This window comes from Diplotaxodon limnothrissa, linkage group LG12, assembly GCF_057381915.1.
Source record: "Diplotaxodon limnothrissa isolate DT_005_m linkage group LG12, D_limnothrissa_male_GT1.1, whole genome shotgun sequence".
Taxonomy (NCBI): domain Eukaryota; kingdom Metazoa; phylum Chordata; class Actinopteri; order Cichliformes; family Cichlidae; genus Diplotaxodon; species Diplotaxodon limnothrissa.
In genome coordinates this window covers 15,489,903-15,502,774 of record NC_140607.1, presented here as the reverse complement: position 1 = coordinate 15,502,774, position 12,872 = coordinate 15,489,903, and the positions used below count along the sequence as shown (strand labels likewise).

General features: G+C 43.9%; 1 protein-coding gene across 2 annotated transcripts in view; it reads left to right on the top strand.

The window, feature by feature from the left end:
• tcf7l1b (transcription factor 7 like 1b) overlaps window positions 1-12,872 on the top strand; it is a 30,088-nt gene that overhangs the window by 5,163 nt on the left and 12,053 nt on the right. The window lies entirely within an intron of this gene.

Genomic DNA, 12,872 nt, shown 5'->3' with positions numbered 1-12,872 from the left:
GAGATCTCGATCGCCCGCAGAAATGCCATCACTGGCTGGGAGCTCTCGCCTGGAGTCATTTTGATAATGAACCCTCTGCTCGGACTTAAAGGAATTGAAAAACAATCATGATTTAGTTGCAGAAGAAGGGGAGAGATGTTTACATTCTCAGTTTCCACATAATGTGTGAATTGGTACATATTTCACGGCTGTATTTCTCAGCAATTAGCTTTTATATTGCACAGGGGTAATCAAGGTCAGTTCTAATTAGTGCAACACAAACCAGTGCAGCTAATAATATGTTGCAAATGTTCCAATTTACACAGAAACTAACCAACAAATCAGTAGATGTTATAACTTTATACCATCTCCAGCAGTGTCACATGCAAATCTTTTTTTTTTGGGGGGGGGATGCATGCATCTGGCATTTGATTTTCAGCCCACGGATGCTTTCTTCCTACCATCCCTCACACACAACTGTGTGAAATGGTGTCAGTCCTGGTCTCTATCCTTCTCTCTCTAATCTCTGTGGAAAGCATGAGCTGGCGTCAATTCCTCCCGCTACCCCATAGCCTGCTGGTTCACTACCTAATCCACCCACTCGCCCGCCTGACATTAGAAATTCTGTTTATAGCGTTCTCTGGCTTCTCGAGCGCGGGGCCCATCAGGAGCATCTCAGCACCCTTTGAGGAAAGGATAACCAACATCTCCCCTCTCCAGCCGCAGACTCCCCATGTTCAGTGACATCAATGAATCCCTTTGATGTGCCAAGATGAATATGTGTGCGAGTGTTTTTTTTAAAAAAAAAAAATCAATTTATGTGTTTTTCTCGTTTGCTGCGTTTGGCCAGAACTGCTGCTCAGTTTGGTACACTGCTTTTTCTCCTTTAAAAAGACCAAACAAAAAATGGGAGAACTTGTGTTTAAGTCGAGATACATTTGGCCAAACAGGTGAACACGTCTAGCGCTTCGGAGCGCACGCCGATGTCTCCGCTGTTCTAGTCTCGGAACACAAAACTCTTGTTGAAGAGTTAAATATAGGCGATAGGCGTTCCGGTGAACAAATAGAGAGTCATGTCTACACATGTCCTTACTTTGCGCTCAAACAATTGCAATGCTTAGCGGATAATCTCTGCATCATGAATCTATTGTGAGACTCAAATATAGTTTAGTTAGAAGCAATGGAAAACCAAAGCTTGCGTTCTTTGTCACTCATTTTTTTGGTTAAACTGTTACATATTAAAAAAAGCTGTTCTTAGTGCAAATTAAAGCTCGCATGAATCGTGTGCGTGTCTCTGTCCTCATAGAAACGGAGAAGGAGTTTTATTCTTAATACAGTTTGTCAGAGTTGGAGTCGGAGCAACTCTGTCGGATACCATTTTTAAATGACTAAATTACCTGTGCTAGACAAATGTCGGATGATATATCGGTCGGGCCTTAATTATGCCTGCATCTAACCATAATTATGTTTATGATCCAGCCAGTTGAATGAAGGTGGATTAACTGTGTAATCGCTTGTGTAATACGACAAAGAAAGGAGATGAACTTGTGATTTTTTTGTCTGGATTGGTTAAATTAGTCTTATCGGTTAACTAGTCTTTTCACCTCCAGTACACTGCTTCTCAGTGAAAACTGCAGATAAAATCATAATGATCCCTACCACAGCAGTCTAACTGGTAGATTAGGGTAGAGTGACTGTTTCTTTATATAAGTGTTTGTATGCCCATGCATACCCATAACCACTACTGTTTAGGTCGCATAAAGAAATGTTTTCCCTCTATAATTGTACCTTAAACTCCTCGCTAGTAAAATGTGATTGTACAGCAGGAAGACAAAAAAAAAAGCTCTAAACAGGGTTTCATCAGTCTGGTATTCCAAGCAGCTGTTTTCAGTTTAAGCACTGCAGGCAGCAGCAGAGGGAGAGGGAGCAGGCATGAGGAGAGATTGTTGATGAGATGTGGTGGTAGAAGCATAAACTGGGGCAGATACGGGTGCTGCTATTCCTTTGCCTGTTATCCTGTGGTGGGCTGCCTTCCAGACCTTGAGGCACTCACTTATCTGAGGGATTCTGTCTCCCACAGAGCACAGCTTCTTCTTCGTAGACCACAATGCCTTACCATTACCTTACAGTCACAACCCAGTCAACAACAGCAGGAGGATATCAGATCATGTGCATGTAGCATCAGTACTACTGAGATTTACACCAGGCCTCGCTTCGGTTCATATGCTGGGCACGGAAGTGCTCTGTGCAGCCCAATAAAGGCATGCGTATGCGTTGTACCAGTGAGGCTGTAGTGTCATACTAAATTAAGAAGTGGATGGACATCCTTCCAGAATGAGGTTAGTTGACTGCAAGCAGAGCAGCTGTTCTTCTGGTTGAGGTTATAAATCAGCAATGCCGCTTCCCACCGAGTTAAATGGTGGAGCAGGTTTAGGAGTGCTGTTGGAGCTCGTAGCCCACTGACAGATACATGTCACACATCCGCACGTTGCACCCGTACACAACCCGTGACCTGTTCCGCACTGACATTTTAAGAGTTGCTTTAACCCGTGCAGATTTTCACTTTACCCATAAAGCAAATGCATCTCTCACTTTGTCACGCATTTTAAGTTGCCGCATGATGATTTCTTGCACGTTGTTGTATTGAAATAGACCAAAACTTGCACGCGCTTGACTATAGAGCCATCGCTGTAACCGATAAGACTGACGCGCCATCTGCAAACTGAATTTAGCTCTGGTAGCTCGTAAGTAATGGATCGTATATGTAACTGTATAAATAAAGACGGAGAGCTAGTGTCACGTGTTTAATACATTTATTTAGACACACGCATATTAGCCTGGGGTAAATGTATGTCACAGAAGCATTATTTCACTCTGTTGTTTAAGCCATTATTGGAACGTGTCCGTGTAAGCTTTAGTGGTTTACATTTTACCATTAAAAACTGTCTGCAACAGTACTTGTAAAAGAATTTATGCATTGCCACTTTATTGCAACAGTGTTTTTTAAGTGAAGTTTATAAAATGTTCATGAGAGCACGCCGATCTTAGATATCTAAAAAACAACAACCAGGAAACCCCATAAAGTTTGAATTTGAATTTGTTTGTTAAATATCACACATTGACACTTTTCCCATGAGATCAGGCTGCCTGTCCTGATATTGGTATTACCGTAACTTAACCTTTGGGTGCCCCTCTCTTTCCCCGTTAGCCTCATAAACCAATTGTACTTGTTAAGAAGTCACAATGTTCTGCGGAGCAGCAAATTAGATTAAAGCCGAGCAAAGGCACAAGTCATCGAAAATGTGTAGCCTCCTTATCTCGGTCCAGACTTGTGGATCCTGTTAGAATAAACAGCAGGAGCAGCAGAAGCGTCTGATGGCCTGAGCTGTTTGCATCGCTCTCAGCCACAGGATATCCCTCTTCCCTGACCTTATCTGCTCAATTTAAAATTATGAGGTAATGTTCTTGATTAGTTATGAGTAAGGGATGTGATTGAGGGCCTTGTGCTCAGCAGACATAAGACACTCTTTACAGATAGTGGGATTCCCCTAACGCCTGCCCTCAGATAATCAGCATGATTAGGTTGCTTTGTGTTGAGAGTTTATCATTTGATATACTCAGCTTGGGTGCTTCTTTAAAGAAGTAAGTGTTGGCATGAGGTTGATCTTGTATCAGATGATAATCATGGATGTGGGGTAGGGTCAGGATCTCCATCGGAACAATTCCCTACATATTTGACTGACTTATTTGCTTCAAATGTAGAGTAGCTACATTAGAAAAAAAAAAAGATCTAATCAAGCCTATATGACATGGAATAGGCCAAGGAGCCCTTTTGTTTGATTTGTACATGGGTTAGAGGAGCTGGCTATTGGAAATCCCTGAAGCAGGCTTTAGGGGCAGGTCTGATTCTCGTGTGAAATGGGAAGGCTCTATAGCTCTCGGCTGACTTGACTGGGGCTGTATGGGTGTGTTGGCAGGGGGAGCGCCGGTCATGAATAGGGTCTTTGACTACCTCAGACTTGCCCTGAAAGGCAGGACAAAGACCCTAGGGCAACGGCTTAGAGCCTCACAGCTGAGCTACAGAATGCTTGGCCCAGTCTTCCTCCCTCCTTGCCTGATTTAAATACTACAGTGGCTTTCAGCATTCTGGCGACGGAGCGATCGCATTCACCGCAGCACATTTACCATCAACTTTTCCCTCTGTTTTTGTTTACAGTAAACCAATGCCAGAGTTGTTTACGTAATCCATTGTACAGAAATCCATCAGAGGTGCGGGTGAATATGCATCAGCGACTCTCTTTAAAACTGCCTGAAGACGTACTCATGCTGTTCATATTAAGCAGAATTTATTTTGCTGCAGACTAACTGTTGGCATATGTGTGTACCACTGCTAATCACAGCTCCACTCAGAGTTGTTAATTATGGCGCATTTTTGCCTATCCTCATGCAAGATGGAGATATTGGCAAGTAAACGGGATAAAACTCGCTGCGCACCTCTTAATCGCTCGATTATTTTTGACAGATCTGTGTGACTCTTCAGCTTTCGAAATTTGCAGATGGAGAATAAATAGCCATAAATCTTTTCTGCAGAGTTAATGGGGTTATTTGAGTCCTGTCCAGACACTCTCTCCCCACAGAGTGTCTAGTTTCAGATGTCACTCAGAGCTTTGTTTGCCCCCCTGGGTGAAGGGTTAGAGGTCAAGGTTCAGGGCCAGTTGGCTGAGTGGCCGCGAAAGCTCAGGCTTCCCCTCGGCATATCCGATCCCCTCCTCTACATCAGCCCAGCAGCCACAATGAAGGGATCAGTTTGCAGCATTTGTCTTTCCTTTTCATTACCCGAATGATTTTCGACTCATGTCAGAAGTGTAATTAAAAGAGTGCCTTTCACGGTTTTTGCAGTGAGTGGAAAACCATTCACTGCAATGTTACTGCGCTTGTTGTGAAGTTTCACTGCTTTTCCTGTTTTGTCCATTATTACCCCCCAAACCTCCCACCAATCTTTAACTGGGATTATTTGCATAATTTGAACATTTCTGTTAAGACCTTCTTAGCCTTTCTCAATTAAGAATCACACCTCAGCACAATCTCACCCGGCCTCAAATAATATTAATAATAATAATAATAAAAAAAACCTTCTCAGTTTCTTTGTTCAAAACACCTCAAAACTTTCAGCCTCCACCCACAATCTCAACTTTTCTCCCTGCCCCACCACCGCCACCACCCAAACATGTCCTCCAGCCAGGTTTATTATGCCGTTTCACGCAGACCAAAATTGCAGCTGCATGGAGAACAATCTGGAGCACATTAGCTCAGGCGCTGTGATTTATAAATTGTTTCTCAGGCCATAAATCCCTGCTGTAATTGTGCACAAGCACCCCCCCCCCCCCCTCTCTCTCTCTCCAGTCACCCCCTCCTATTCTCTCCCTCTCTCTCTCTCTCTCTGAGCAGCTTACAGTCCTTGGGTTAACATTTAATTGTTTGCAGAAGTGTGCAGCTTGGATTGAGTGGAAGCTTGTTGCATTGTGGCACAGTATCGCAGAAACAGTTCTCCATGAAAGATAAACTTTCCTACTTTTTTAAAGGCTGTTTGTAAAACCCCCTTTTTTTCCCTGTCGCATGGTGTGAGCTAAACGTTCAGAATGGGATGTGAGCGTTTTTGTCTTCAGCTCCCTGTTACCGTGGTTCATGCTCTGCATTCCTGAATACTATGTAATTGTAAGGGGGCCTCTCCTCAACCCTGTCCCAGGGAATCTGATATTTACAGCAGCCCATGATCATAATCACCTTGCCCCTCTCATTAGATTGCATTGAAAGTGAAAGATAGCAGCAGCTGTATTGTTTTAAGTAGCATGTCCAGCCTCGAGGTCTCAGTGGTCTGGTTAATGCCATGAAGATTTTTTTTCTACAAAAAGTTGTGACAGCCTGTATGAATTAATATTAGTTGCTCAAAACTGGACATGTTTTCCCAAAATATGTAAAAAGTGATTTAGTCAATATTAAAATAAACTGATATTGGTTCTCTGCTCATGTTCCTGCTTCATTGTTTTGCTTTCAAGAGACCTGGTGAACCTTGAAGAGGTAAAGGACCTAATGACCCATCCTGCCTTGTGATTCCTCTATAGGCTTTTCTTTACACCATGAACGTGTAGGTTTTGTCTGACGGGTTTCAAGCTTTTCAGAGTTTCAGAGATGTAAGAAGAGCCCTGCATGGGGACAAAGTTATAGACAAGCCTATTGCTAAATCGTGATTTAGCACTCAATATCAGCACGATGAAAATGAAGCTTGCAGACTGTAAGGAAATGACTTCTACAAATGTTTCAGGTATTAAAAAAAACAAAAAAAACCCCGCTGGCAGTCTTCCAGACCTCCCTGCAGTCTGCTGACAGTACGCATAACTAATCCCGGGGAATGTCATGGCAATTTTGTGCTGTGTCACACATTGTGGAGGTTTGAGATTGCTTTTACTGTTCGATTCAAAAGCTACATTGTAGCACATGTAGCAAATTTCTTTCTTTTGTGCCAAATGATTTTTGAATATAGTTTGCATGACTGTTAGAGCTTAAAAACAGCGACATATAGATGGAAATGAATTGATTCCACGTCAAAGCGACTGATTCCACAGCTTTGCCACCTTAAATTATATGGCCTCAGTCCCTCTCTGAGTCCCCTGTGTTTGAGGACTGACTGTGGCTGAAACATACCTGTGGCATTTGAACGTGTGTGTGTGTGTGTGTGTGTGTGTGTGCGTGTGTGTGTGAGTAGGAGAGAGCCGGAGGAGAGTGGAGGGAGTGGAGTTTGCAGTGGGGTGATAGGGATGTCAGGTAGTAAAAACTGAGATGAGGCAGGGCCCAGAAGTCTGCGGGGCCTGGAGATTTGCGCTTTAGCACTCAAGAGAGCAAACACAGGAGGCATCTGCAGGCAGCTGTGTGTGTGTGTGTGTGTGTGTGTGTGTGTGTGTGTGTGTGTGTGTGTGTGTGTGTGTGTGTGTGTGTTTGGGGGGGTGGTTAGGGGCTGCTGCTGCTCAGGACAGGGGTTGGGGGAGTGGAGCTGGGTGGTGGTGAAGAGACAGAGGGGAGGGGGGTAGGACTTGCAGAGTGAACACAATCAGCCCTCTGTTTTCATAAGACTTGTGGTATGTGAGAGCAGAAACAAATGTGTTTAATTTAGGCTCCTTTTTTTTCCCTCCTTCTCTCTCTCGCTCTCTCTCGCTTGCCTTCTCCACTACACCCACTTATGCCCACCTCAGTTTTTCAAAACTGACTGCCCCCCTTCACGACGCTTTGCTGCCTCTCCTCTAGCCCTGTCAGCTACTCTTGGGAAGTTAAAAAAAAAGAGAGAGAAAAACAATTGTGCTCTGTCAGTGAGAAAAAAAAGGTGCACTTTTAGACGTACGTGTGTTTACTCTCGGAGGCTGGGGGTAAATATTTATTTGCAATTTCTGGAAAAAGAAGAGAGGGGTTATTTTTATGTCTTCCCTGTGTATTTGGGAGTGATTACCACGCTGTGGTATTTGCCCCGTTCAGCGCGAGTGGGTGGGGGTGCATGCAGAACTTATTATTGCCTCCTAAACGCCTTGGCAAGAAAACGCAGCATTATATTGGTAACCCACGCTGTCTCCGGTCAATTTGTGTTTGGTCATAAATGAAAAATTCAGGTCTCACTTGTGTGTCATTGGCGTAGTGTTGACACACACACACACCTAGATTTGATTTCTAAGTCGAGCTTTACTGTAAACAACCAGCCGACTGCTGGTAACCACGTCGTGTTCTGGAGTTAATTATACAGACGTTTACAGCTGTGAATTTCAATGAAACGAGGCTACTCCCCAAACAATAAAAACGTTGCGTTCCTGCGCGACTGGACAAACAATGCCGCGGGTCGTTGAGCAGAAAGCATATCTTGGACATTAGAGGGCTAGCCTGTCTTGACATCGGATCATTGTGACATTAGCAGGGAGCCGTTTGTGACAATCGAAAGCAGATCTCCAAAGGTGCAGAAAACCACATAACTGACTTCACATAATTAACTTTGAATAGCTTTGCACCCTACTCTCTGTCTTTATGAGATGGCCTTGCTCTTACCAGATGTATAATTATTTTCTCCTGCGTCTAATTACACAGTGAGTTTTTATGTGACCTGCTGTTGTGCTCTGTAACAAAATTACTCACTTATTCCTGACTGTACCCTCACTTTAGCATTAAACGGCTGATTAAAATTAGCTGAAATCCAAGGAGGAGAACAATGGCGGCTTCATTCTAACACACACATTGCAGTTAACGTTGGTTACACTCTAGATGCAGGAAGTAATAACTCAGGACCATGTCATGCTCAAGGAAGACAAAAAAAAAAAAGAGTAGCCTCATGAAACAAATAATTGCTTGAGTTGCAAAAATGCAAACGCCTGCTTAAGTTGCAGCTCACTCACTGAGACAGAATGTTAAAGAAGCTTTTTATGGGGGTTTGTCTTGGCCTTGTATTCTGTTAATGCTGTTTTATTACTGAAACAGCAGTAAATTCACTCCAAGGACTTTTCAAATAAACCCGGTTTGCTGGTGAGTTTGGCCTTGTGCAGAATACACATGAGGTAGTCATATGACGGCATCGCTCATTGAGTAATTTAAAGCTGAGACCTTTTGAGAAAAGCGCAAACCCACGTATCTTGCCTGTTTTCGGAAGAGCACGTCATCGCTGCGTACGTCTGACATACAGTGCGTATCCTGCACGAACCGTCTTGGAAATGTCGGAAGAAGCTTGACGCTGCGCTGTCAGGACCTCCCCGGCGCTGCCTCCCTTCATCGCTTCTCGCTCCCCTTTTTTTGCACTAATAGTTCTTTTGTGTACAAGAGCATGTTAAGAGGCCAATGAGCCTGGCCTTAATAGGCCACGTCGTCATAGAAACCACAGCACTCTGGATGTCTGACCTTTGACCCAGTTTTTCTACTGGCTGTGAATAAGAGTGCAGGACGACCAACCGGGTCACAATAGAAGCCTGGCAAACTGAGGGAGTGCCCCTGTCATAGTCACTTAACTTCATTCCTCTGTGGGCTAATGGACACTTCAAATGTGGTAGCCATTAGCAGCATGCTATTTCCAGTGCAGCAACACGGGCTTCTCACAGTTAATGTAGTATAAACCAAGACGACAGGCTTCAACCCCAAAAGTTTTTTATGGGTGCCTAATGTAACTGTATTTATACTCCATGTATTCTGCAATAGAAATATCACCATAACTTACACTCTCACCAAACTAGGTTTTTTTAATCTTCCTCTAATTAACAACCTCCCTACCACCGCTACTAATGCATACTTACCTCATAGTGGACCAGTTGAAAAGTCCACATTCAGTGCAGGCAGTAGCCTCATTCGCAGACGGTATTGCGGGTATTACCAGCTGAGCCGCTTGTCATTTCCCCATCAATTACACGCTAATTAGCACAATGACTTCCAAGGTTTGCTTAACAATTGTCTGCGTAATTGTCCTTAATGTCGACAAACAATGGCGCTTAATGCAAACTCTGAGACAAAGGCGGGTGCTACCTATCACACTTTCCTTTGTGCCTTAAAGTCTTTAATTGTGTTTCATGCATAGATCAGGTTTAGGTGTCAATAGCCCCGCGTGGAGCAGGTGATATCAGCAGAGAAAACCTGGGAGGGACTGTTCCTGCCGGGAGCCTGACAGGGTTATTGTCTGAAGTTGCTGTTCATATGGGCCGGGGGGACGGTAATTAACACCTCAGCCAAACAGCAAGCTGTGTGGCCCATTTGTTTTCTGTTGGGGAGGAGGGTTAAAAGAAAACAATGGGGAGGAGTTCTCCACACAGTAGGTGATTGACATTATCTGCCGGGGTGATCCATGGAGGCATTCCTGCTGCTCGGCTATTCACCGCAAGTTGGGCGAAGCCGCTTTTACAAGCACCAGGCCGCGTCTGAGCTGCCACTTTATGCATATTCGCTCCTTTATTTGTTGCCTGTCTGACTGTTTTTCTGTTGATTTGAGTGAGTTAATCCAATTGAGCATATCATGCTAAATGGTAAATGGAATTGTGCTCATATAATTCTTTCCTACTCCAGCTGACCACTCAAAGCGCTTTTTGCCACAAGCCACATTTGCCCATTCGCGCACATTCAAACAGCGCTTCATTTTATGCCCTTTATAACTAAGTAACATTTGGTGGGGGCGGGGGTCCATGTATTGAGCCACTTCCTGATCCACCGCCACCAATACATATGCAAAATCCTGCAATCCGTTTTAGATAATATAGCAAAATTAACATTACCTAGATTTACGCTTAACACGACTCCTCAGTGCGACCTTTAAGTTAACAGATAGTTGTTAGCAAAAGTTTGGATTTTTTTTTCTGTCCCTTTGGCAGACTCTCTGACTTAGTTTGACAGCAAATGTCCAGACATCTGTCTCTTCTCCGTGCTCCGCTGTTGGCCTGGAGTATGGCAGCGCACACTTCAGAGATGACAAAGACTCTTGGCTGTGTTTTCCTCTGCTCTGTGAGAGCAATGTAACAATTAGAACCCAGCTCTGGCAGGCCACATGCCCCCGAGCATATGTTGTATTCTCTGTGTTCAAAAACCCAAACGCCTCCAGTGCAGCTTTTTTGGAAAATTTCAGTGGCATCACTGCCACCTTTGTTGCATCTGGGTCCTGTAAAAGTAGCACATTCTACTGATGTCTATTCTGAGTGTTGGAGGCAGCAGGGAAGGCTGGAAGACAATTAGAGAGTTACGAAAATGGATCAGCTAAACTTCACTTTAGTTACACACTTCTTTCAGTACTCTGTCCGAGTGTGCTTACCAGAGCTTCCAGCCCCCATGCTGAAATAGGCATTGCTATGAGACCTCAACCATATGGCTGCGTTTGTTTCTAATAAAATAAGGGCGCGTGTAAAGCATTTCCAAATGTCTTGCAGTTTAATTTATATTAGGTTATCTCCTGTTTCACTCTTTTACAAACATCTAGTACCGCTTAAGCCACGGCATTTGAATCAGCCACTTAAAAAAATGCTGGCTCCTATTCTGCAGTGCAAACTTTCTTCTGACACTTTACCTGTTTTTTTTTTCTCTTTCCTTCTGCACTGCAACACAGAGAAAGTTTTTGCTAAGCAGCATGGCCCCCAATTCCTCACCTTTTGTTTCCAGAAGCAACTCACAGACTCGAGCACCCTCCCTCTCTCCCTCTCATGTATGAGTGAGCGGTGTGTAGCTCAAAGTGTGGACTGGAGCTAATGTGACAGTGTGCGGCTGGCATTACCTGGCTGGATGTTTCGGGGAGTGTGTGAACAGTTGCTACATAGGGCACACTGGCAATTAAAAGAAAAGTAGGTGCTCAGAAAAAAGTGCCCGGGGGCATGTTCCTCAGTCCTGGCAGAAGCTGTCAAATAAGGGATGGATTGGGTGGGAGAGCTGGAGTGGGCACGGCCGGGCCAGACCAAACGCTCACAATAGCGCTCGTTTCATTTGTGGAAGGACTCATGATTGACATAGATTAGACAGAGAAAACTGCATTGTTTTGGATTTTCTCTCCGGAGAGTAGCATTCATTAGGCACTATGCACACAGCAGAGTAAAGTTTCAATAGGGAGCTAGCAGCCTTTAAAAGCAACTGCCTCCTGACAGTTGTATGGACTTGGGCCCATTAGTTGGAACCTACGATTCAGCCTTGAGCAGTATAGTGAAAATGAAGAGGGCTGATGTCAACTCCAAGAATTTCCCCCCTTTTCGAAGGGGAAAAAAAAGGTCCCCTCCCCCTACCTTAGTGCTCTGTTGGACCCCAGCTGTCAGGAAACAATACCCTCTGCCTGCTCCGACAAACTAATTCCTGAAAATGTTTTTTTTTTCTTCCCTCCTCTCCCTTTTCCCTCTCCTGCCATAATGTCTTTTCCATTTTTAACCCACAGCCATCCAAGCTTCCTTCCTCCTTACAAACCCGGAGTGATGAATGGAGTTTTAAAAATCAAAACCTGAATGCATGACTCCTCTAGTTTGCCTCTTTGTCATCATTTATCCTGCACCGACTTTCAGAAAATGGACAAAGCTTTGCATATAGTCTTTAGCTGATTTTGTCCAGCTTTAAAAAATTTATTTTTTAAATGTTTTTAAGCGACGGGTACTATTAATGACCTTCTTTATTAGCAAGATGTTTCCAGTGGGCGGACTTTTTTTTGCACTGGAAGTCATACATGGAGTCTTATTTATAAAACAATGCTAGTTCACTGCAGACTGATAACAGTGGATGCATGGGGAAATTGCGCAACAACATGTGACAGAATTTATAACGCTACCGAAACAATGACTTGCGAAGGCTTTATGTGTCAACTCGACATGGGCATGAATGAAAAACAAACAACACTACCTATAAAATAAAACTCTTGATTATTTTTAAATTGTACCAGGGAGAAAATCCACATGCATGACAAGCTGCTGTATCCGGTATTTAAGCTGATTCATAAACCAGATGGTTGGAGCTCTCGGGCTTCATGCTATCTTCATTGCTGTGGGACAAAAACAAAATGCTCAGTTTGTTGCATCGAGCAGTAAAACCTCTTCTTGAGCGCATTTCTCACAAAGGGAGAGAAGAACAGTAATAATCTGACAAGCAGTTGCAGATTTCTGTCTAGCAAATGCCAGAAAAAAAGAGTATGATTACTTTCATATTTGAAAAAAGTGTGGAGAAGAAAGAAACGAGCAGGGGCTGCGATCAGGTCAAAGGGCCATACGGATTGAGGTGGGTAGTCAGGAGTCTTTTGCTGATCTTTAGATGGTTCTTCCTCTTCCTTCCAGCTGTCTCTTCCCACCCGCTCAGCGATGGGCGCCCACAGCTGGCCTCTTGTTTTTCCCTGACAAACGGCAATTTCACAGTCCTCCACCAGTCCGTTGTGTTCA